Source organism: Vicugna pacos, chromosome 20 (genome assembly GCF_048564905.1).
Source record: "Vicugna pacos chromosome 20, VicPac4, whole genome shotgun sequence".
NCBI classification, from domain to species: Eukaryota; Metazoa; Chordata; class Mammalia; order Artiodactyla; family Camelidae; genus Vicugna; species Vicugna pacos.
Genome location: NC_133006.1, coordinates 28,793,230 through 28,820,126, shown reverse-complemented (window position 1 = coordinate 28,820,126; position 26,897 = coordinate 28,793,230). Strand labels below are relative to the sequence as shown.

Below are 26,897 nucleotides of genomic sequence, written 5' to 3'. Positions count from 1 at the left end.
GCATGGATCAAGCCAGTTGTTTTAAGAAATTTAGTAAAACCACCAACTGAATGACCAAAATAAAATTTTTTCTTCCAATAGATTTTGTTCACAGAGTGGGTATTGTGCTATTTAGCCCACTGGTGCTTACCTGCCAAATACTCACACCATGTATTCACATGCCTCTGTTACGGGCAGTGTTGTTCTGTAAGCAATGGCAGGAGAGAGCCTTCTCATAACCTCTCCGAGTAGATCCTCCTTCACTTTCAGCTGCCTGATCTCAAGGCTTGTGGGTTTCTATTTTCCCCCTTTTTTGTCAGAGATCACCTGGCATCAAAAACATGACCCTCAAGTAGATAAGCAACAAGGATATATTGTAGAGCAGAGACTTGTAGCCGTTACCTTGTGATAACTTTCAATGGAGTATAATCTGTAAAAACATTGAATCACTATGCTGTATACCTAAAACTAATATAATACTCTTAAGTCAACTATACATCAATTTTAAAAATTTCAAAAACGAAACAATGACCCTCAAAATAATTGGGGATCTGATTCAATTCAGGAGGTAACAAAATTACTTTTGACTCATTTATGCCAAGTGCTTATGCAAATTCTAAAGCATTCCTTTATGTTAACTTTTATAATTTTTTACAGTATGTAATGGTAATCTCCAACAAGTGGCTGGGGTGATAACAGAACTTTTAGGACACTGCCTATTGAAATATTGTGAAATAGGCACTGGACGCTAGGAAGAAACATGAAACAAAAACCAAACATAGCCTTCTGGTTTCTGTACTATCACCAAGTAGAAGAGGGGACACCCTCTATGACTCTTTGCCCACATACACCTTAGCCAAGATTGGAAGTTTAGTTACGGAGTATTCAGCTGTGCTGTCGAGCCCAGTGCTTTGCTGGACTGAGACTCAAAAATGCCCTGCCACTGCTTTGCTGAAGGAAGGAAAAAAGAATGTTGATGGTATTTTCTTTTTGGAACTTTGTCATGCACAAACTCATGAAGGCTCTGAGAAATCCTACCTAAAGAAACCTGTTCAATTTTATGTAACCCCAATTTTTCTGAACATGTTTGAAATGGAATCCTAATGTATCAAATTCCCATGACACTGCTTTTTGACAGTGTCTTTTGTGGGAATGCCTTTGGGGAAATACTGGCTTATACATAGATAATTTATTTTCCTGAGTGTGATGATCAGACTATGTGAGAGGAAGCACTCAATTCAGGAAAACAGAGAGGTAAACCTGCAGAGGCCACTCATGAGGGAACCAGTTAACACAAGACCATCATTTTCACTGACGAACAAGTCATCTTCCTAATACTTGGAAATTGGCATGTGTGTAAATGTGTATGAAACTTTTAAGAGATTACCAGAAATTAAAGCTTCTATAAATAGAGCAGGCTTTTAAAAAATATGAAATGCTGAAGAATGAAATTTTGCCATCTGCAACCATATAGGTCGACTTGGAGGGTATTATGCAAAGTGAATTAAATCAGACAGGGACAGACAAATACCATATGATGTCACTTACATATAGAGTCTAAGAAATAAAACAAACTGGCAAATATAACAAAAAGGAAACAGACTCACAGGTATAGAGAACAAACTAGTGGGGGCAGGGGGAGGGGATTAAGGTATTATGTATAAAATAAATAAGCTACAAGGATATACTGTACAACACAGGGAATATAGCCAATGTTTTATAATAACTATAAATGGAGAAAACCTTTAAAAATTGTGAATCATTATGTCATACAACCTGAAATTATCTAATATTGTACATCAACTACATCTGGGAGAACATAAACTTTGTCTAAGAACATCTTTGGAGAGTTGATCCAGAGAAACGTGCTCCTCTCTATTCCTTAAAACTCTTCAATTTGTGGCATGCCTATGTAGTGACAGTTCTATTTTGTGCTCCCCCACAGCCACGCTCTGAGGGTTTCGTATGACCCACTTCTCTTTTCTTGCTAACATCCTCATCGGGCACCAGTGGTCCACAGTGATGAGGTGTGGGGCAAGCGTGGTCTGGTCCCAGGAGGAATGCTGGGAGCACCAAGGAGAATGTCAAGCATTTCATTTTACATTCTCTCTGTAAATCTTGCATATTTATGTAAGCCACTGAATAGAATGCAAACAAAGGGGTAGATGGTTAGCATATTTTTGGAGTAGTTGTTTCTTTCCAAAGTAAAGATTCAATGTCAAGGCTCTTCTTGGAATTTAGGGGAAAAAAATGAAATGGATGGGAAAAATGTGTCCTGTTGTATAAATGCTATAAATATTTAACATTACAAACGTGTATCTATGAATCACCAGACAATAGGCCAAATAACAACTGCTTATTTATTCTCTGGCCAAAGATTTATTTTCCTGAAGTATGAGGGCTGGCTGGAAGAGTTATGAAGGAGAGAGAGGGTAAGAGACAGAGAGAGAGAGAGAGAGAGAAAGACAGAGCACTTTCTCAATTTACATTTTCCATGAGAAGGGCATTCAAATTCTGACTCAGAGGAAACAACTAAGATTATGCTTCCTGGAAGCAAAGCTCTCATGTGTTTAATAACAAAGGGTCTGTGTATGCCACAGACTGAAATGATCTGAATGTCTATTGCATGGAATAACTTCTTCACAAACCTTCTGACACTGGAAGTTCTCTATCCTGAATAAAAAAAAAATATGTATATCTATGTATTAAAAATTGTCATATATATGCATAGTACTATATACTTCCACATAATAATAATAATAAAATAATAGCTATAATTCACATTGAATGACTTAGTGTGGGCAACACTGACAAACGGTAAATACACACTAGGTGAAAATTAGGTGATCACATGCAGTCGTACTTACGAATGAATGCACAGACTCTCCCCGAACTCCTGCAGCTCTGGTAACTTTGGTGTAGCTCTTTCCAAAGCAAGCATTCAGCATATCAAAGCTCAATTCCCCCCTGATTTCAAGGCTTTCACTTGAGTACTTGTTTGAATGTATTATTTGAAAATTATAAAGGAAAACTTTGTTCCTTGAAACAGGTTGATATCATGAGATAGTAAGAATGACTGGGCTAACCTGAATTAGGATTTAAATGGTCAACTGAGCATGCCCACAAGAGCATCTGCACCATGTTTAGACATACACCAGGATTCAAAGGTGGCAGCAGCAGTATCTGGGGTCTTAAGACTCTGCATGTTTCTTTAAAAGTGATGATGCTGATAGTAATGTAATTGGAAAGCCGAAAGTTCTGGGTCTTGAAGACTGAGGAAGCAGTCTAGGAGTACATGGTCACAACGTGTCGGTTCTGAGAGATCTGGGCCAGCTTAGCTTGAAGCTGAACTCACACGGAAGTTGTAGATTTTGATCCTTCACACATTCTCCATCCAAACAATATCTGGGAATGGTCTTCTCAAAATACAGACTGGAAGTGACGAACCTTCCAGCTATGATTCTACTTTCCCTCTGTCACCGTAACAGGAATTTTTTGCTCAAACACATTCTGCTTTTTATTAAGCAGACGTTTATTGCTTAGTGGTTAAGAACTCACCCACAAGAATACTTGAGTTTGAGACATTACTTCTTTACATGATGTATGTGTGAGCTTTGGAAAGTTATTTTTTTCTCTCTCTACTTATTTCTCCATCTGTAAAATATGGCTAAAAAGCTTATCCATTGTATGGCAATGAATGAAAACAAAATTCATTCAAATTACTGAGCACATGTTGATACACAAATAATAAAAATATAAGATATAAGCTCTAACTGTGATCTAAACTGGAATTTGAGAAAATGTGCCAATAATTGTACTGGCAGAAATGGGCTGGTTCTAATGTCTTCCTACTGAGCTGAGTCCAGTTCTATTCCCACTAATAAGGCCATAAGCTTTTAAAAGGAAGGAGATGAACTAGAAAACTTTCAACTTCTCTCTATCCAAGGATCACAAATACTCTATTATTTATGTACAGTAATAAGAGTGTCATTGATTTACTCAAGATTGCTATTAATTTCATGTATAATTAGACATAATGTAATATTCACATTATTGAACTAAAAAGTCATAGAAATGCTGTTCTTATTCCTAATTTTTTTCATTGCTCCTGACATAAATGAAAGATAGAAACTTTAAAGGTTAGGATTTGTATTTTATCAAATTGCAATGCAAAGCCATTTGCATTAGTCTGAGAGTAAAGCCATTCCTTTCATAGTACTTTGCTGACACGTGGACCATGGACACACACAAAGACCATCATGGCACATGCATTCTATATAGTATTTTCACTTATAATTTGGCCCATCAAAGGTTTCTGTAATATGCTCTGTAATGGTTAATGGGGTATTTAAAAGAAATAGATTATTTCATATTTACTTCATTTTAGCCCTTGTTGTCATATATTGGTCAACTTATAGCTCGAAAGGAACAACTAGTTTTATGACAAGACAAGCAAGCAAACAAAAGAAGGATGAAAACCACCATGAAAGCACAATACTTTCCTCCTAATTCTTTAAATATATCAACCATGAACACCTTGGTGTCCTTTTGATGGCTCAGTAACTGAGTTATGTGGCTACAGTAGAGGCCCATCTCCGTGTAAATCTGACCGGCTGTGAACAAAAGATTGAGAACTCTGCTCTCAGAAAACCAACATACTGTTTTATGGAGTCTAATCTAGTTCTAGAAATCAAATCCCACACACGAATTTTGACGACCATGGAATCCATGACTTCTTAACTGTGCTCTTCTCTTCTTTTGGAAAGCCTGAAGAATTATTTTACAGTTAAAGGAAAGGGCTACCTGAAAAGGCCTTTCTTTCAGCTTGATCTTCTGTCCTGCCCAGTATGTGTGTAATCTCTGCCCCTGACTCACCACCTACTTTCTGGGATGCTGGGCAGAGAAAATGCCCTGACTATAGGGATTGTACAAAAGCCACTGAGGTCACTTTATAAACAGACTATGTTTAAAGGAGTTTTTAAGAGACCCTAGGAAATGTGAAACCCTCAGAGGTTCTGCCCAGGGAAAAGGCATCCCCACTCCCTAATTCTCTCTTGCTCAATCCGTGGAAAAAGATTCAATCAGACAAGTTGCTGAGTTTAAGGTCAAATTGAAATTCTTTTCCCACCTCTTTTCATTTTTTCCAAGCCAAACACTTCACTGGCTCTAATGCAGAAAGCATAGAAGTTTATCCTTACTTGCCCCAGAAACCCTGTTATTTTCATCTTAAATAACCACTCTCTGGCCTGGAACTTTCAACCCGCTACCGAGTGAGGTTTTATTGGATTTTCTGTCCTCTGATTTGTCTCAATTTGTACCATTTTAATTTACAGATATACATGCCAATGCATTGAGTTTTGCTTACCTACACATAACCAGCCACCATACTCCACCTATAAGATTTCTCTCCAGCTAAAACCTCAATTTCCACCTACCGTTTGCAGCAGAAGTCCTCTGAAGACAGTCTCAATTCTGTTCTTTCATTTTCTTTAAGCTATTCCACCTAGGTCTTTGCTCAAATTAATTAACACTCATGTAAAAGTCACTGATGACTTCCGTCTTCCAAAATCTAATAGTCATACATGTAAAATCTGCACCTATGAAACTTCTAGAAGAAGTAGGAGAAAACTTTTGTGAACGTGGGTTAGGCAGAGTTTTCTTTAAAATGACAGGAAAAGCTTAATTCATGGGGGAAAAAAAAGATCTATTGGACTTTATCAAACTTAGAAACTCCTGCTCTTTGGAAAACACTGTTGAGGGAATGAAAAGACAAGCCACAGACGGGGAGAAAATATTTGCAAAGCACATATCTGATAAAAGTCTGGTATGCAGAATACATAAAGAACATTCATAAGTCAATAATAAGGAAACCAACAACCTGATTAAAAGATGGGCAAACAATTTGAACAGATAGTTCACCGAAGAGGATAACAGGAAGGGCAGATAGGTACCTGGAAAAGTGCTCTGTATCATTAGTCATTAGAGAAATGAAAGCAAACACTACAGTGATAGATTGCCTTGTAGAATGGTCAAAGTTAAAAGAAAGGAAAAAACTATGGAGCAAATAGAACTCTCATAGATTGCTGGTAGGGATGAAAAGTGGTTCAATCATTTTGCAAAACAGTTTAGGTTCTTTTTTTAAAGAATTAAACTTGCAATTACCATATGGCCCCAGCATTCCACTTCCGAATTACTTACCCAAATGAAATGAAAATCTACATGAGTATTTACAGTGGATTTATCTGTAATCTTCAAAAACTGAAAGCAACACTCAAGAAGGGGATGGATAAACAAACTGTGATTTATGCAAACAATGGAATACTACTCAGCAGTAAATGGGATGGAGCTACTGATACTTGTAAATTCCTGATGAATCTCAAATGCTTTATGCTCAAGGAAAGCACTGAGATTTAAAAAGCGACATCCTGTGCAATTCCATATACAGGTCACATCTGCAAGAGCAGAGGGGCAGAAAACAGATGCGTGGCTGGGGATGGGGGAGGCATTTACTACAAAGAGGCACTGGGATCTTTGGGTTCTGATGAAAAGTTCTAAGTCATGATTATGGTAGCAATAACACAACTGTATTTGTTTCTCAAGACTTACAGAAATGTACACTATAAAGGATGAATTTTACTCTACTTATACCTTGTTTTAGAAATAAGGAAAAAAAGTCCATGGACAGTTACTTCATAAACTTCTATAATATGTGATTACCATTCAAAAACTAATACAGTGGTCAATTCTAAGTTCACCTGTTATCTGACCTCTAAAAGCATTTGACAAAGGTGATCACTTCCTCCTTTCATGAATTACTGACAAAATTTTTTTTAGCCAAGCAGATAACCCACTTTTCTTGTGTTCCTCTCTCTTTCACATTCCTGCACAATCTCTCTTTTGACCTGTAATTTTCTCACCTCATCTGTTACCACTGTCCTGTTCACCTACTCTGCCCCAGGCACACTGGCTTCCTTGTTCGTCTCCCAAACCAAACACCTCCCGCCTCAGGGCCTTTGCACTAGCTGATCCATTAACAGAGAACAGGGTTCTTTGCAAAATTTATTGTCTACTTTTAGGCTTCTGTTCAACTAACATATGTAAGGAGACCTTCCTTATCTAAAATAGCTGCCCTTCTCACACCCGTCTTCCTATAATCCCTTTTACTTAATAAACTGTTTTATTCCATTTATCTGGAATTATCTTTGTTTACTCTGTCTTCCATAGGGACACATACATTTCATGAGATCAGTGGCTTTCTCTGGCTCTTTGCTGTATATCTGATTCATAGGACAAGGCCCAGCACATAGCAGCCACCTGGTAAACACACACACGCACACTCACACACATCTTCTTTCCTTTACTACTTGCCATAAAACTCTCCCAGGACCCTTCGCTCACCCTAGGAGTAAATTAATAACAGATTGAACCATATAAAATTGTGAAATTGTCAATATTTGATCATTTTGGAACTACAAAATGGTAACTTTATATGGTTCAAATTAGCACTGTTGTATTGAAAAATAAAATTAAAACACATGAATATGCCTATGACACAGTAAGGTAATATAAGTGTTGGATAGAAGAGGTCAAATATCATGAACAGAATATTATTACACAGAAATAAAACTTGGCGCTGCCACTGCGATGCCTCTAGCTTTCTGTGAAAGTTAGTAAGCCAGCAGAGAGTGACAGAACACCTGCTTCCTGAGTGATAAGTACAACTGAATGAATTTCACACTGACAGCTTGTTAATCCATTACCTGGCAACCACAATATTGGAGACCAGTCCCCAGTTTCAAAACTCCATGTTCTCTCTTGAAGTCTTATTTAAGTAGTATCTGTGCAATCTGTGAATGAAGCCAAACCAGAGACATGTATAAAAATCATAATGGCATTCCCTGAAAGATACTCACTCCTTCTCTGCTAAACCAGAGAAAGGATTTTTTTTCATTTTTCTACCCAGCAAACCAGTTATTATTAAATTTAAGAAATGCCAAAACCTAATGCTTTTTTTTTTCTTTCTAACAACTGAGACATATAATCCCATGGTATTTCTACATTACACTTAACCAATTGCAATTATCTTACGTTAGTATGCTAGCTTCAACGGAATCTGTTTGTACTTCTAACCTTTAATACTGCAGATGGTTTAATACTGAATAATCTTTATTTTTCAATATTTTCAGTTACTTTTACCTTTATATGTTTTCTTACCCCAAATTTTTCCAGTAGTTTTGTAAGTATAATAGGTCTATGGATGCCAAAAGCCCGTCAGCTGAAGGCGTTATGTAATCAATATTCATACTGTAGGTTTGTTAATTGAGCATAAGACTAGAAATTTCTTCCTTATTCCTCATTTTCTCCCATTAGCTAATATAATTTATAAGCATATGCATCTTTTGAGGATACCCAAAACCTGTTGTTTATGCTTTTGAAAAATATGTCAATCATCAAGTTTACTCTTCTGATAACTCAGTTTATGTGCATAATCATTAAACCATGCTGGCTCAGTCAGTGATACAAATGGCCCTCCTATTACAAAGATGTGTAAATCCTCTTGGTTATTAATTAGTTGGACTGGGATGAACAAAGGATTATTTCCAGCAAGAAAATCAATTCAGTTAAAAGAAGAGTGACATTTTTGCCTATGAAAGCAAGTCAGAGTTCTTTAAATATACACAATAAATACTTAAAATTTCATTTCATAAGACTGTTAACTAGACAGTTTTGAAAAGTCCCAACAAAATGAGTGGTAGCTTAAAAATTTCACCATAAAAGCATTGATAAAAACTCACAAAGGAATTAATACATATACCTGTAAGTATATATATAAAAGTATAGCATGTATATATATTATAAGTATATAATATATAGCTTGTGAATATGTATATACACAGTGAATCTTTTTGTATTTATATACAAAGTTTTTCTATGCTAGTACATATAGGATATATATGTACGTGTGTGCGTGCAAGTGCGCTGTAAGGGGGGAGAAGCAAATGGTACTAGCATGGTCTAAAAGATCAATGTCCAATAATAAGAGACAAAAAAGATGATTATGTCTGGTGGGAGGAGAAGAAAACAATGCAAGCATAGTCACTTGATTTGTCCCTTATTAACTGGACATTGAGGGATATTTGACTAATTTGCATATGTGGGCACTTGGGAGGAGTACACATTTTAACTCACTTTTCAAACTACATAGGTTTTTTGAACAAAGATGTTCCAAACAAAAGCAGGATGGTTTAGCAAAACAGATGTTAATAGAAATGTTCTTAAAAGAAGGAAAGATAAAGAATTTGAAGTGCTTTTTGAGGCAACTAATAGATCTTTATTAGCACAGTGCAGTTCCCATTTGGGGGGAATCCCTACATAAGATAAAGACACTTGTTTCATATACTCATATCTAATTATTGTGCTCTCTGACTTCTGAATCTGGCAAGTATTGCCTCTTTTGCTGTAAAACATGTCTTCCTTGATTCTTAAATCTGTTAAGGTTTGGTTCTACTCTAACAAAGTTCTCAATGCTGGTTGCATATGTATCTATCCTGAGAAGCTTTTAAATAAAACTGATGTTTACACTCCTCTACTGAGATATTAAATCAGAATTTCTGAGGGGTGAGATGTGCAAAATAGTATTTTTAAGTATCCATTTTAATTGAAGTAAAATACACATACATAAGGATGCAGCTACTATAAGTGTACAGAATAAGGAATTATTATAAAATGAACACACCTCTGTAACCACCATTCTGGTAAATAGACCATCACCCGTGTCCTAGAACCCCCACTCTTACGTCTCTCTCGGTAGGCACTAGTACTGTTTAAAAATCCTTCAGCACATTCTAATGTACGGCCAAGGATGAGAACCACTCTATTAACTGCTAATTGTTTTCTATACCAATTTCTTATTTTGATTGAGCTGTAAGCAATGGGAAATGAATACTTATTAAACACATGCCCTATGCTGGTGATTGCACAACATGATCTTACTTTATCATTAAAATAACCATGTAAGATAGTTACTATTACATCCTTTCTTACCAATGAGGAAGGAAAGGCTGAAAGAGATGGTATAATTTGTGAAAGCGGTACCATTAAAGTGGCAACACTGAAGCATAAACCCAGGTCAGCTTAGTGGTTCCAAGTTCAAACTGGAATCACACAGACTTAGGTTGGAATACCAACTCTACCCCTTCCTACATGCGTAACCTTGAGTCAACAGGTTCAGTTTTCTTGTCAATAAAATGGAGATGGCAATGTTATCTAACTCATCTAACTGCTATAAGTATTACATGTAAATAATGTGTCACAATGCCTTGTAATGATTATCTTGACCTGTATTGTATGAGTCCAGTCCCAACTTTTCCCATTATCCCAAACTGCTTCTTCAAAAAAGTCAAACATGAAGAAGTCCAATTCATGACTTCTTGCCAGATCCTTAATATGATGAATACTCAACTAAATTTCTATGAGAAGGTGGTCATAATATAAACACTAGAGAGCTTCCCCAAATTCTGAAAGCAGGGGAAAAAACAGCATACTTACCATGACTTTTTCAGATTACCAGTTAGGTCAATTGATTTAAATTTAGAAGAAATTCATCTCAAAAGATGTCCAGATATTAGAGAAAAACATACTGAAATATCAATTAAAATGAAACTGACATGCTGTTTTATAATAAATTTATCCTACATTTCTTCCCTTTTTTGGACTGAAGATGATGGATGGCTAGACAGATATAAAGATATATAGAGAGCTCTCTCTCTCTGTCTATATATAATCTTTATAAGTAAGTTAAGGAACCAGCTGAATTCATACAAATGACGGGGCTTTCCTCTCCTGGTCCTGAGACTGAGCTCACCAACCCACAGACACTTTAGAAAGTCAAGTGAGACTCTCGATGAGGAAAATAACATTACATCACTGTTGTCCTTTCAGGTTTGCAAACAAAAGCTGGATACAGCAAATTACATAAGTCTGAGCCAGATACCTTTGCCTTACCAGATTACAATGTTGGGGAATTTCCACTACAGTCCTGGGATGTGCCCTGTAAATAAACTACTTCCTAATACCTCACTTGACCTACTCTCACTGATAAACATGTCATTCTCCTAGGAAAAAAAGAAGAGAGAGGGAAAAAAAGGAATGGGAGCAGTTAATGATCTTATCTGACATATAATTTACCCTTCTACTTTGTAATGCGAGGCAGTAAAGATGAACAGCTTACTTAAAAATTTCACCAGTTAGATCAGGCTTGTGCTCAAGGAACTCCATAATTAAGACAATATATTTATGGAAAGAGCTGTAGCTAATTATCAGCAGAGCTGTTTTCGACCTGACTCTGACATTTAAAAGTCAGTCAAGTCCTTTAGGCTTCATGTGCCTCTTGGGTAAAAGTTTTCCGTTCCCTCAGTTTCCCCATGTGATTTGACTTTGGGAGGATGAAGACAAAAGCTGATATGTCATAGGACTTCACTGCTGTTGTTTTGGTACTGTGGTTTATTTGTTTGTCTTCAAAGCTTTGGGTTTATATCTGTGTTGAAGCAGAAATTTCCTGGACAAGTTAGTCAGACTGGCCGAGTAACCACAAGTTCACTGTAATATTACAGTGTCAGTACATCTTAAGAGCAGTGATATCCACTCACACAGAGTTTTCTACAAGTCTCAATTCTGACTCATTTCCCCTGAACTTAAGCAACTTTTCTGGTTCTTACATTTTTATTATTTTAATCTAATAGATTAAATCCTAGAAAACCTTGTTTTAACATCACGTATTTACTCTTAATATTATATAGCACTAAGTAATATTTGTTTAACTACAGACGAAAGTCTGAAACAAGAGCAACTGACAGAACTTCATCAGATAGGAGTTTATGAGACTAACGAGAACTTTCTATATGAACCATTCTACCATGTTTTCACACTGTATGAATTTATGTCAAGGATAATGCTGAAAAGAATAAGAACACAGATCTAAAAGTTACTTGGAAAAGACTGAGCGGTTTTCAATTATAAGCTGTTAGTACACAGTTGCTGCTATTTGAGAAGTATAATTTGACTAATTCCAAATAAAAAGGTATAATAATAGGTAAAGGTTTTTCCATAGTAACAAAGTTCTTAGTTACTTTAATAAATATACTTTATTATAGTAACTCTGTTAGGCATATTTTGGATATAAGACTTAGCCTTGTTCTGTTTTGGTAGACAGATGTTACTAGGGTATATATCCTCATATTGAATAAAGATCAAGTTGATGGTGAGCCATTTGAAAATTATATGATTACACCATTCTTTGGAATTAGAAAATCCATCCTCATCCTTACAAATCAGTGTTTACCAAAGTTAATTTCACAAATTTAGTCTAAGGAAGGCTTTCTCAATTGTGGCACTCCTGACATTTTGGACTGGATAATTATTTGTTGTAGAGGGCTGTCCTCTGCATTGTATAGAGTTTAGTAGCATCCCAAAGCTCTACCCACTGGATAACAACAGCACACACCCATTTGTGGCAATTACAAGTCTCCAAACATTGCCAAATGTCCCCTTGGGGGTAAAATGACCTCAATAGAAAAGTGTTTTTCAGATGTTCCATCCCTCTTCAATGATCTTATCAGGGGAATTATATGGCAAATTCTGCAGCAATATAACTCCCTCCTAAAGATTCACATTTAGTCTTATGTATTAAAGACTTGAAAAAGTCTTACTGCAATGAAGCCAATTTAATTTTAATTTAACATTTCCCAAATATTTTGACTACAGAATCGTCTGTATCTCTGTAATTGCTATTATAAGTTTCTGCACTTTGTTACAAAACACACTGGAAAGTCCTGGTGAAACTGAATGTTTACACAAGAATGTGATTCACTTAGAAGAAATTCTTAAAGCTTCAGTGTTCTTATTAAATGTGTGTATTTATATCCCTTTAAATTAAAAAAAAACTTCATTTAAGTAATAATAATAGCCACAACATCAGCCATAGTAAACTAGCCAAGTTTTTATAGCACATAATAGTTTACAAAATGACTTGGCAGGTGTGAAATAATAGAAAATGCACAAAGTGGTCTCTGACCCTAGTTCCTAGCACAGATCTCCTAAAACCCTTGTAATTTCCTAAGTGACAGGAACACCAGGAATATCTTTTGTTCTGGCATTTGTTCTTTGAGCCAGGTTCCTGTCCCAGAGCCCCTAAATCCTTGGGATTTCCTGGGTGAGAAGAGTGTCTTTTATTCTAATGAGGCAACCCTTGATGGGCTCTTCAATGGCTTCAGAATAGGGGCTGGTCACCAGAAAGACCAAGCCATGATTAGAAGCTTGAAACTTTCAGCCCCAACCTCCATCCTCAGGGAAGGGCAGAGGGGCTGGAGATTGAGAGAGTAATCTACCATGGCTAAGTGATGGGGGCTCCTAGAAATCTCAATAGTATAGAGTTCACAGAGCTTCGGGTTAGTGAACATGTGGAGGTGCGGGGGCAGTGGTGTGCCCAGAGAGAGCCTGGAAGCTCCCCTTCCCTTCCCACATATCATGCTCTACGTATCTCTTCATATAGGTGTTCATCTGTATCCTTTGTTATATCCTTTATTATCAACCAGTAAATATAAGTGTTTCCCTGAGTTCTTTGAGCTATTCTGGCAAGTTACTGATTCCAAGGAAGGAGTCATGGACACTCTGCTTTATAGCTGATCATAACCTGGGACTTGCAGCTGGTATCTGCAGTGGGAGCAGTCGTAGGGGACTGACTGCAAATGTAGCTTGTGGGATCTGGTGGTAACTCCAGGAAGTAGTGTCAGAATTGAACTGAATTATGGGACAACCAGCTGGTGTTACAGAGAATGGCTTGATGTGTGGAAAACCTACATACCCAGTGTCAGAAGTGAAGTCAAGTGGGTAACAGTGTGAGGGTAGAGGAGAATCGCACAGGGAATGTTATTCCCTCTTAGAGCAGGCATTTGTCACTTCCTTTTCAAGACAGATACTAGTATTATTCTTGTTTCCAAGTGAAAAAATAGTCTTACAAATGTGAAGTGACTTGCCCAGAGTCTTACAATTTCAGTGGAGGGAGGAGAAATCTAAACCACATTCTCAGATTCCACACTTCTGGTTCCCTCCTCACCTGTCACAGTACACATTGTACAAGTAGCCATTTCATCACACTGCTATTCCTCTCTCACTGGGTACCAGTCATGCAGTTAAGTTGAGATCATCCTCCCCTGTTCCATCTCCAGGGGTTATCAGCTTCCTCAACTCAGCTTGAATCCATCCCATATTCACAATAACTGGATCCGTGCCCGAACTAGGTAGAAAATAGCATTTGAATGATTCTTTTGGGCGTTTACACTTGACCTAAATTGGTCTTGTCAAACAAGGGTCTAGGATTTCAGCAGTAGTTAGGGGAAGGAAAGTTTTTTTGTTTAGGTCAAGCAGGCAGTCAGATGAGCAGATGCCAGGACTCTGACTGATGGATCCTTTTCACTGCCATGTAGAAATCTGACCTGCATTGAAAGCCAGCATTTGGAGGACAGACCCAGAAATTCCAGAGTAAGGGATGGATGCCTATTCGAACTGCCTAAATCCAGATCTACCATTGCCTTTATTGTTTTGCCCATTTGTGTCTGGGTTTCTGTCAATTGCAATAGAAACAATTCTTAGTAATAGACCTGAAATGGAAATAGTAATAATTGGCATTTCAAAAGTTATACCACCATGTATTTATAAGTCCTAACTTAGGCGTGTTTAAACTAGATTGCTGTTAATCACAAACTAAAACAGAATGAAATTCCAGGATGGTTAGATGTGATTGGTACAGTAACTCTGAAGAAATGTTTATAGACAACCAGCTAACTGCCAGATGTAAAAAAATATATATATATTTGGAGAGAATGGCATGGGTGTAGCTTCGTAAAAGGAGAAAAGTCATGGCGAACAAAGAACTGACTATTAACATGGTGTAATGGTATTTAAGAAATTTCATCTGAAGCAGTAAGAAAAATAAGATATCAGTTGCATTAGTTTTGACAAAATAGATGAATGATCCTGCCTAATTATTTAATTTACTGTGGAGAAGCTGGAATTGAGGAAAAGATTAAGATCAATCCAAATATTTTTCCAGTTTCTTCAAAAATAGATTTGTGTAAGAATGGTTTCTCTTTCAATTCAGTATCTAAGATTGATTTCAGGCAAAAGACATATTTCTTTATTATTTCTGTAGCTAAAAATATTCTAATTTGGCTAGTTTTCTGTTCTTTGATGTTCAGACACACTCACAGTAGTGGATAACAGAGAATGCCTCTTTAAATATTGTCACATGCCCATACCATTCAAAGAAATGCCCAAGGTGTCACCAACTGAATGCCAGGGTGAACTGCTAATTCTTAACTTGGAAAAGCTATGAAATAATAGCTACCAGAAGCTACTGCCTAGGACAACAAACTGAGTTCTGAACAACTGAACTCAGCTCTGTTGTCTTAGGTAGTAGTTGTCATTTACAGGGAAAAAGAAAAAAAAGGAAAAAAAAACTAGCTTCTGGTAAAAGAGGATCTATGACATGGCCAACTTCCAAAGGAGCCTCAAAAAGAAAGGTATTCCTGGATGCACAAGACATAAAACCCTCAGCAGCGGTAAGTTAGGGATCTCTACTGTATACCCTGCTGTGCCAACAATACGACACAAATACTCTCCACATGCCTACTTTCAATGTCCTATGAAAAGATGGTTTCTTTACCCTTTACTTTGTATTTTTTCTCTACCTAACTGCTCTGCTTACTCATAGTTTCTGTTACCTCATAACTTTGGCTAAGTCCATCACTGTCTTTTCAGCTGATTTCTATAACATTTAACTTTGGTTCCTGCTGCTAAATGACTCATTTCCCTAGAATTTCCTACTTCAAGAGAATCTCACCTCCTGAGCTCATATTTTGAGAGTGAGGCCACATCACAGTTTCCTCATCAGCTCCTAGACTGACTGCCCTTGAGTCCAGTTGGGGATCACTAAGAAGGTAACAAACTGTGCAGCAAGATTCCTGCGATGCAGTGTATCCTCGTAAGGAAAGCATCCATGGTGAGCAAGGTACTTGACATGTGACTAATGCAACTGAGCTCTTGCTAACTGGTAAAGCAAACTGTCTATATCCCACCCACACAAATTGCAAAATTGCCCCTACCGCACACATTCCATCCAGCACACATCACAGGCTTTGTACACACACCCACATCTTGCAGCTTATCTTGTTCAATTCCATCTATTGCCTCTGGAAGTGATGTCAAAAGGTCATGTCAAAAACTGCTTGAGGATCTTAGATTCTCCTGGGTAATGGTCCATACCACCGATCTGAAGCTAGACTATGAAATCTGGCTGTGGTATTTAATATATGGGCAGTTGTGTTAATCTTTTTATTTCTCAGTCTTCTAATCTATAAAATGAGTATGCTTTTCACCTAGCCTATAAGACTTTGGGAAGGATTAAGTGAATCAATATATCTAAAGTACTTCAAAGAGCACTTGGAACATGGGATGTTCGCTATTTTTTAAAAAGTACTATTGAAATACATTCCAGTATTATTTGTCTCCTCTCCGCGTCTGTAAATTGCATAAATACCACTAAAACACTAATATAAAATAAAAGTAAAAACCTAGAACTGACATAATAAGCAACTTCTATAAAGGAGGGAAATGAGAATAAACTTTCACTTCTCAGTACCTGGAACTATAATAACACCATTCGCTTGTTCTGGTTCTCAACAAATGTTTCATTTTCTAGGATAGTTCACTAACCTTGAGACATGTGGCACTGTAAGGCCATTAATTTTGGGATGGCAGGACATTTAAGAGGATGAGTAATTCCAAGGGTATTAGCATGCTGCCTAACTTCTTTTGTAATGCAGAGCCCATTCTCTGGAAATCACAGATCAAGACTTTATTAGCTATGTCACAGCCACTGCAATGCATTAAGTAAACCTGATTACACCTGATCCCTGGTACAGATTTAAATTTTACTTAAAGTCTTTTGGTTAAAAGTAAACAGACTCACTCGAGTGGCCTCAACAAAAAGAGAGCTTCTCTTAAAAACATATGTGCTCCAGATCTGAGACAAGAGTGTTGACAGGAAAGGAAGCAACTCTAGGAATCAGCTATTCTATCTGTATATCTCAGGATAAACGAGACTGTATTTTAATGTCTTTATTGTTGTTGTTTTTCTGAGTTTCTATTTTGGAGCTTCAGTTTACCATCTTCTCTACCTTAAGGCCCCAATACTGCCTCATGGTTTCTTTCTTTAGGCCTCTTTCGACCTTCAGCAATGGCTACCCATTGCTTGATTTTCTCTGTCTTCTCAATTAAAATCCCAGAAAAGGTGAATCCCACTGGCCTAGCTTACCATATCAGATTTTCTAGTAGTTTGAGTGCCCGTGGTCAATACCCACTCCTGCTCAATTTACAGAGGGAGGGGAGGAGATTTCATTGTTTTACCCAGGGCTGCCTTTTTCTTGGGGCCAATGAGCAGAAACATTTCCCTTGGAAGGTCCTGCATGCATAGAGGTGTTATGAGTAACATAATATAACAGCTTAAAAGGAAAGCAAAACTTACTCCTCAGGGCATGACCACAAAGAAAACTTTCTATTTAGTGGTGCCAACTCAGCAGATTTCTTCCAAGGTGGGAGGATTTACTCCATGGACAATCAGCAAACACTGCAAATGAAGGCTTCCCATCTCTGCACTGCCCGCTGGCCCCCACCACCCTGCTTTCCCAACACACTGCCTCTTACCCAGTAATTTCAGAAAAAAAAGTCCCATTGACATGGGCCAGGCACCCATTCCTGAATCTTAGTGTAGCCAGAGTGTGGATGAAACAGGTTGTTCAGGCCTGAGGCTCCCAAAACCTTCATGGAGTTAGGGTGTTGGTTGGCCCTGTAAGAACTGCAAAGTTGAAAGGGAACAGAAGCGGTTTCAAAATTAAGTTGACCTTGTTCAAAGAAAGAGCTGTGAACAAGGAGCACGCAGAAACCCTACGGCAAGACTCCTGCAGAATCTGAGATGTTTTGAGCCAGACGGCAAAACGGGACAGGACAGGCAATAAAGGTCATGAAAGGCTGCAGGACGCTGGGGGATTACACTGATGTGCTGGTTCTACCTCGCTACTCTACGACAGAATTCCTTACTTTCCTAAAGTAAAAGAAACATTTAATGTGTATAAGAGAATAAGAATATACAAGCTTCTGTTTCCCCTCTAGACTGTGAACTGTTAGGAAGTAAGAATGATGCCCTCATAAACCCACAGACCTATGCTCAATTAATCTTCGACAAAGGAGGTAAGAACACACAATGGAGAAAAGACAGTGTCTTCAGCGAACGGTGTTGGGAGAACTGTACAGCAGCATGTAAATCAATGAAGTTAGAATACTCCCTCACATCATACACAAAAATAAACTCAAAATGGCTTAAAGATTTAAATATAAGACAAGACGTGATAAACCTCCTAGAAGAAAACATAGGCAAACATTCTCTGACATAAATCTTAGCAATGTTCTCCTAGGGCAGTCTACCCAGGCAATAGAAATAAGAGCAAAAATTAACAACTGGGACCTAATTAACCTTAAAAGCTTCAAGCTTTTGCAAAGCAGAGGAAACCATAAGCAAAACAAAATGACAGCCTATGTAATGGGAGGAAATATTTGCAAATGATGCAAGTGACAAAGGCTTAATTTCCAGAATATGTAAACAGCTCATACAGCTTAATAAGAAAAAACCAAACAACCCAATCCAAAAATGGGCAGAAGACCTAAACAAGCAATTCTCTAATGAAGATACACAAATGGCCAATAGACACATGAAAAAATGCTCAATCTCACTAATTATCAAAGAAATGCAAATCAAAACTACAATGAGGTATCACTTTACACCAGTCAGAATGGCCATAATTCCAAAGTCCATGAATGATAAATGCTGGAGACAGTGTGGAGAAAAGGGAATCCTCCTGCACTGTTGGTGGGAATGTAGTTTGGTGCAGCCTTTATGGAGAACAGTATGGCGATTCCTCAAAAATTAAAATAGACTTAACATATGATCCAGCAATCCCATTCCTGGGCAATATATCCAGAGGGAACTCTAATTTGAAAAGAGATATATGCACCTAAATATTCATAGCAGCACTATATACAATAGCCAAGACACAGAAGCAACCTATATATCCAACAACAGATGACTGGATAAAGAAGTTGTGGTATATTTATATAATGGAATACTACTCAGCCATAAAAAAATAAAATAATGTCATTCGTAACAGCATTTTGGCATCTTTTATCTGCCTGCATCTGATGCTAAATGCTGTCAAGATTCACAGAGGTTTCAAGGGTTCAGATGTGGTGCAATCATTTGACTTCCCCTACCTACCTTATGGTTTCCTGAAGCATTGAAAGCACAGACAGAAAGCAGTTGGCTTACTGCACCCCCCAGACCCCCCACAAAAGGACATTTTAATTTCTATTGCATTCCAACTCTCCTTCACCAGAATTAAGGAGTTATTCTTTTAAGCTATGGTAGTGTCAGAGACAGACGGAAGCAAAGATACAAAAACACCTTGATTATATTCTACACGTATGATGCTCAAATATACCCAAACAAGACTTGGATTTTCCCCACCCCTTTTTTTGTTGTATACCCCTTAAAAGATGCCAAGTATGAAAACAAGGCACCTCTGGTGAATTACAGACATTCAATAGTCCTCCAATGCCAGTCCTTCCTCTCTGACTCTGATCAAGACAATTTTATAGGAAAATGATAAAGATATCTGCCATACTTGTTAATAAAACTTCACTGAGACTAAACAGGTTGAGGAGCAGAAAATTAAAGCTGGACCCACTCGGGCTGTATTGAGAATACCTGACATGAGAATACAGTCCCAGCGACCTTTTCGCTATCTCTGTTGAATTGACTTCGATATAGTTCCCTTCATCCCCATATAGAAGTGTACAAACCACCTCCTGTGGAGGTTGAGGCTTACACGAGGTCTCTCTCCCTTGCTAAGATCCCTACTCAAAAGAAAGGTCATGGAAGCTGCATACTGATCACATTCTAAACCTTTTCACCCGGGCCCCAGTGGAAGCCCAGATTAATGAGACTGATAAACTCTGATTTACCCTTTAGGAGAGTCGGAGAAAAACACCCCATGGCGATCATTCAAGGCCAAAGAAGAGGCCACGCCAACTCTCAGCTCTCTTAACCAGCTATTGTTCCAAAGACATTTTTGAATCCCAATAGGCAATGGCAAGTGTGCAAACCTTCCTTTCTCTCTCTTTCCTGGAGTGAGAAGAGAACACCATCAAAGGTCAGAATTTCCAGAATGAAGTGATAGGTCAAAGGTTACCAAAATGTTTTATCGAACTTATTATCAATAAGGCATTTTTATCCATACCCTCATTGTGACAATTTTACGTTCAAATGATCTATTTATGTTACACTGGTATCTCTTAATGTTTCCTTTTAGTTCTTCAGGTTGGGTGAAAATGGCAATCAGTCATAAAATGCTCAAAACATTTGGGGAAAAGAAAAATCTTATTTTGGCAGAAAACCTAACAATAGATGCATGTTGTTTATTCATTAAGGGAAAAATATTTGACATGTGAGAAAAATGGCTCCCCAAAGATGTCCATGTCTTGATTCCTAGAATGAAACAAAGGCACCTTGCAGATTGTGACTAAGTGAAGAATCATGAGATGCAGAGATTAGCTCAAATTTACTGGAAGGTACCAACAGAATCACAGGCTAAGGCCTTGTAAGTGAAAAAGGGTGGCAGAAGAATCAAGGTTAAAGGAGATGTGACAACAGAAGAAAAGTTAGGAGTGATGTGAATGCTGGCTTTCAAGATGGAGCCAAGGAACCAGGGCAGCCTCGAGAAGCTGGAAAAGGGAAGGAAAGGAATTCGCCCCTACAGCCTCCAGAAGGAATGCAGCCCTGCAGCACCTTGATTATAGACCAATGGGACCCATTTGGATTTCTGACATCCAGAACTGTAGATTAATAGATTTTTCTCATTTAATCAACTAAATTTGGGGTGACTAGATACAGCAGCAATAGGAAACTAATACCTGGTCCTAATAACTATTACTAAGTCATTGTAAAGAATCTATGGGACAATATATATAAACCACCTAATTGACCATCATTGTTAAAATGATTATTAACAAATCTCAGTTGACCGCCCCTTACTCTGCACAGAATTAGGCCATCTTTGGACTCGGTGGGGACCCATGACTAAAGTATCAAATTATTTCCTACTCATACTCAAACTGATCCATGTTATCTGCATTAAAAGTACTTGCAACTTTTATCACTTTTTAAAAAATCTAGTCATCTAAAATTAAGCTTTCTTTATTTAATATGTTGCCCACTGCATTGTTGGCAATCAATAAAACAGTATTCAAAAACAAAAGATAGTATCAAAATTCCTGTTTTATTTTGAAATAAGATATAAAGATCTTCTAATCCTTTGTGGTTTGTAAGAACTAAAACTAGCAAGTTCACATTTAAGAAAGAATTAGGTGACGTTTTAAATTCCTCAAAACCGAGTGAGTTATTTAAAATATGCACTCGGGGCAAACAAAATGACCAAATAATTAGGCCTGTATTTTTATTTTAAAAGAATGAAATGTTTTATTATTGCATCAGACTTAGGAAATTTCAAACAATGCTTTTAAACATCGCATATATGAACTCAGATATGTTATCACTATTAATTATCACCAGTTTATATAAAAAAGAAGCTTTGGTATTTTTATCAGGGGAGACAATGCTTTTAATTCCCTTGCATTTGTTCGAGAAAAGTCTAACCTCAGACTACATCTGTGCATTTAGAGATAAGGATAATATTCTTCCTAACATCAAGGACAAAAGCAAATATGTGAAGCTCCAGATGGATACTGTGTCTATAAATTTATGTACTTTCATGGGGGATTAGCATGGGAATAAAGCATTTTTTTTTCTATACTATAAGATTTTTGACTAAGAGGGTTAGTAAATCTTTGCTAAAACTTGGAATAATTATTTGGAAAATTTTAGTATGAGAACCTTCAAGAAAGAAAATAATTCAGTTGCAACCAGAGTATTTGGCCTGTGTCCCATTTGTAATTAAAGGTGACCTAATGGACGTCACACTTCACTAACTGGGCAAACTCTACCTTTAGGACTACAAGTGAAGTCCTAATTGCATACATAATTTAGGCAAAATCTGACAACAGTAATTTTTTAACTAAGGTATATGTACCTAGAGTAAAACACTAGTTACTTCTAGGAAATTTATGTTTATTTTATATGCTTTCAGACTGAAAAACATAATACACAGAAATACATGCAAACATAATCATAAAGGAGATGTTGTTTTGTAATCTGCTTTTTTCCACCTGCTTCCACATGTTGATCCTCCCTTCATAAGGTTAATTTGTTTCTGAATAACCTCACTGCTATGTCAAAAAGCATTCAATGAAGACAAATTTCTCTTAATTGAATTTGAAGAATTTTTCCCAACAGAAAAATATTTCATTTGAACAAGTTTACCTAAATAATCACTGATAATTTGGAAGTAAATGATACACTTTGTACATAAAATATGGTGCAGTGAAGGTTTCTCTTACTCACCGTAGGAGGCAGAGACCTGCTGGGTGGCGGTGAATGGTGCCAGAGGGCTGTGAAGGCGTTGCTATGGAAACTTTCTTTTCTACGTTATCTCTTCACCAGATTTTCAACCCTTTGATCCTACAGTCATCTTGCATGCCAACTGTGCTTACAAAAATAGTTCAGAGCAACCCCTTGAAGGCAATTAAAGTTCAAAAATGAGAGCTCGTCAAAACATGAGGAAGTAGCCTTGATGCACAAGGGTCAAATAGGTATATAACTTACCCTGATCCAGTTTTCGGACACAGGAACTCCCAGTAAAACACCGGTCTTTGGGCTCACCCAAACATGGGGTGTAATTTAAATTTGTTCCATGCAACATTCTCAGACCACAACCTGTTACATCAACTAAATTATCTCTGAAAGAACTGTGTTAAAATATTTCTTCTTACAGCATATTTTGGAACAAACTCCTTATTTAAAAAAAGAAAGGGAACTGTCTGAAAAACAGTAGAGCTTTGCAAGCACTATTAGGAGAAAAAGTTATTAACTGAACAATGTTTATGTGAGATTAGCATGTTGCGAATGTAATTAGAGATGTTACCAAAGGTATAGACTGTGGTCTTCTTATTCAGAAGCAGTCCAGTTTAGAAACCAGACGGTATTCCATCTATGCTGAATAGCAACTGTGAGAAAAATTATCTAAGAGAAACATGAAGGAACATTGGTAAGGAAATGCAACCATTAGATAAAAACTTAAAAAAAAAAGTCCCTAACCTTAGACCTAATAGTTCACTTCAGAGAACTTACTTAAAAAAAGATTAGAAATTTAAGTACCTATACGGTTATTGCTGTGTTCTTTATAACAGTGAAAAATTGAAAATGATTTCTATGTCTAAATAATTAAACTACTTAAGTAACTTAGGTACAGCCATATACTGGGATAATTCAAAGCCATGAAAACTTATCTTAAATGATAGTTAACACATGAAAAATGCATTTCAAGTATTGCTAAATTAAGACAAATCAGATTGCAATATATTCAAATCAATCTCAATTTTGTCAAATCTCTCTCTCTCAATGTTGATTTACTCTTAGAGAAGTTTGAACAGAAACCAATCAAATATTAACTGTGGTTTTCCCTACTGTGAAATTTGGGGTGATTATATCTTTTTTATTATTCTTTTCTATATTCTACCATTTTTTTTCCAACAGGTAATAATACTCAATTTTTTCCTTTTTTTTTTTAACAAACGAGACTTTCAATTGGAAGTGGTTTTTAAGATAGCCTGATATAAGAGAAGACTGAACACTGAAAAATAGGCTCAGGCAGGAATCATGTTGTGAAGTAATATAGGCTTGAAGTTATCAAGGTGTAAATTAAGGAGCTTGTAGTTGAAAAGGAGATTGGGGGGGGGGTTCTGCAAAGGGAAATTTTAACCAAATTACTCAGTGAAAAGTTAGCCAAATGCTCAAAATATTAGTCATTAAACATTTAGTTTTAAATAGAGAAGGAGATGGGTAAATTCTGGGTTTCTCCCAAATATTCCACTTTGGTTAGCCCGACAGTTCTAAATCTCTGGGCATTCTAATTATCTTGAGATCTGGGACTAAGTACGTTCTGATTGCGATGTTCTCTGAAGGAGCCACCGTGCAGCCTTGCTCAAAGTGATCTGTAATACTCGTGTGTGAATTTCACCACTGCAAAGGCTACCATGTGGTCCATGTGGACAGAAGTGAGGAGTTCTGATGTTGGCCAGGGATTTGAATTAATATAAAGTGACTGGTTGCTCAGCCCTGTTATATATTCAGTAATCGGTACCTTTCATCTTCTTACATTATGTTTTATGAAAGTAAATAGATGTGGGATTAATTCTATTTATGAAACAGTCAGCTGTACTAGTAGCTGTACATATAATATTTTGAATTCAAACCTTTAGAGCACATAAATATGGAATGAAATATGAAATAAGAAGAGTCAATGAATGTACAATTTAGAGATGTTTTTCGTTCAACATTTCAATATACTTTAAAATAAATTTAGTGTATCTTAAAGTCTATTTCAAATATTCAGTGCATAGTTTTTTTTTAAAACAGGAATATAATAAATACTGTACTTAGACTCTGAATGCCCAAAGTTCATAATTATCTCAAAGAATCTTTTCACTCCAAGCCACCCGGAGGCTAAATTTTAAAGTTAGGCAAGTTTGCATTTACCAATTCCTCCCCTATTACCTTTCACCCTTAGAAGTGAATCTATTACGCCAGCCCGGAGCTAACCTACACTCTTACTCATTGCCTTTTGCTCTTAACTCCGAAATAGTTTTTCTGCCTGTTGCACAGGACTTGGTACTATCCTTTCCTGACAGTCCTGATGTAAGAGCAAGTAATTGCTCTTCCCTCCTGAGTGCTAGCCATTGTTCTCTGTCTGAAATGGGGTCTCGTACTGAGTGATGACCCCTCACCATCAACCATGCACAAAGCATCGTACGCACAGTCTTTAGTATTTACACACCTCGCACGGGATCAGAAGTTGCATAAAATAAACATGCAGTCACAGCTATGTAAACCAGCTTTGAGTATAAAAATGAGAAATTTCCTTCTGGTGGTTGTAGCTGAATAGCCCTGATAGGCTTCCACGTAAGTAGAGTGGGGACTTCAATTAAAATTTCATGGGAAACAACACTACTTTGAGTATTTCAACTGATGTTACTTTCTTCTGTCACACTGGGCTCCAACTACCCGAGACGTCACAGGAAAGGTTCATTTTCCTCTAGTTCACAACCATTCTTGCCTTCACTGGCTTTCTCTACTGTAGTTAAGACAGAGCTATCCCAGGGGATCAAGACATCATTCTATTTATTGCCTTTCCTCTCATCCTTATTTTTCCCTTTAAAATTAATTTTATAGTGATAGCTCTTTAAAAATAGCCTCAGGTACCCTTGTGTGTGTGTGTGTGTGTGTTTTTTTTCCCTAAACCGTACCAATCTAAAAATAAACTAACAAAATCACATACGAAAAAACTGGAAAACCCAAGATGCAATTCAACAAGGACAGAATGATGTCTTGTCCCCCGGGGATAGCACACATCTACTAGTACAGCTGACTGTTTGGTTCACCTTGTAAATTAAATTTGGCCAAAGGAACATTGGTACAGGTAGCTACTGAGAGATCTACATAGAAACAAAATGACATACTTCCCAAATTTATGACTTCGGCTTCCAGGTGTCCCTGTGGAAATCTTGAGGTCATGTCAGCAGGGAACAGAGGAGGACTGAACATGAAGTAGGAGCACTGCCTGCAAAATTGATCTAGAACAACTTTTCTCAGTTCAGTTCAGTTCAGTTCTGACGGTGTGTTAACTCACAAGATGAAGATAAAAACAAAAAGCAACCAACCTAGATTTAGACAAATCTTAATTTCTTAAAGATACTTAAAGGTATATTATTGATAATAAAATAAATTTTTGCTATAAATTATTATGCTCTTTGTCACTATCTGCAAGTAGAGCTGACCATGTTCCTGGTTCCCAAGATGTATTAGTGGAGATGAAGACACTGATTTATGGGAAATATGAAGGATTTGCCCAGTGTCACCTAGTAACTTAGTCAATAGGGAAACAAAGCAAGCAAAATACAGCCCCACCTTCAGATTTATGGAAGATCCCCCCAAATTCTGTAAGCTACAACAGCCTAAAGAAATGACTGTGACTATGTATGTTTTTAAAAGGGGGTGAGGGGGGACCACAGAAGTATTCTTGAGATCTCAAGAGGATAAGGCTCTTTTTGTTGAAAATGAGGTCAAGTTTCTAATGCACCATTTATGCCTTTTGGAGGGTCCTGTTGTGCCCCTCACCTGTTGCCCAGTGGGCTTCTTTCTCTGCCTCAAGTTCTTCAGTGGGAACAGAAATGCAGGGACAGTTAAGAACAAAAATCTCTTGTAAGCTGAAGTTGATCTTGGATAGCTGCCTTTAACCTTTCTCTCTCTCTCTGTAGATTTTATGACTTTATATCCACTTTCCTTTGTGAAATCTAATTTAGTCATATTCCAAGACATCCTCATTCATTTTGTGATTGAGCTCCAGTTTTCTAAATGGAATGAGGGTTGGGTTGAATACATAAAGGTAGGTGACCTTTACCCAATGATGGAATTGTAAGAGCGATTTATGATCTTGAAAGGATTCGTGTCTACACAGATGGCAAATCCCAGCATCTCCAGTCTCTGCCACTGCTTAATTTCCCTCTGCCACATTGCTCTGCTGCAGTGTTCAGTCACTGTCTTCTTTGGTATGTTTCAATTGACAGGAACATTTACAAAT

General features: G+C 37.2%; 1 protein-coding gene across 3 annotated transcripts in view; it reads left to right on the top strand.

The window, feature by feature from the left end:
• Positions 1-26,897, top strand: part of LOC116284472 (uncharacterized) — a 943,500-nt gene that overhangs the window by 903,306 nt on the left and 13,297 nt on the right. Inside the window, exon 1 of one of the 3 annotated variants that reach the window (XM_072945591.1) lies at positions 19,446-20,297. The exons of the other annotated variants lie outside the window; for them this stretch is intronic. The gene's annotated coding sequence lies outside the window, so the exon portion shown is untranslated. Of the gene's footprint in view, positions 1-19,445; positions 20,298-26,897 lie in introns of those variants that run through there. 3 annotated transcript variants of the gene reach the window in all.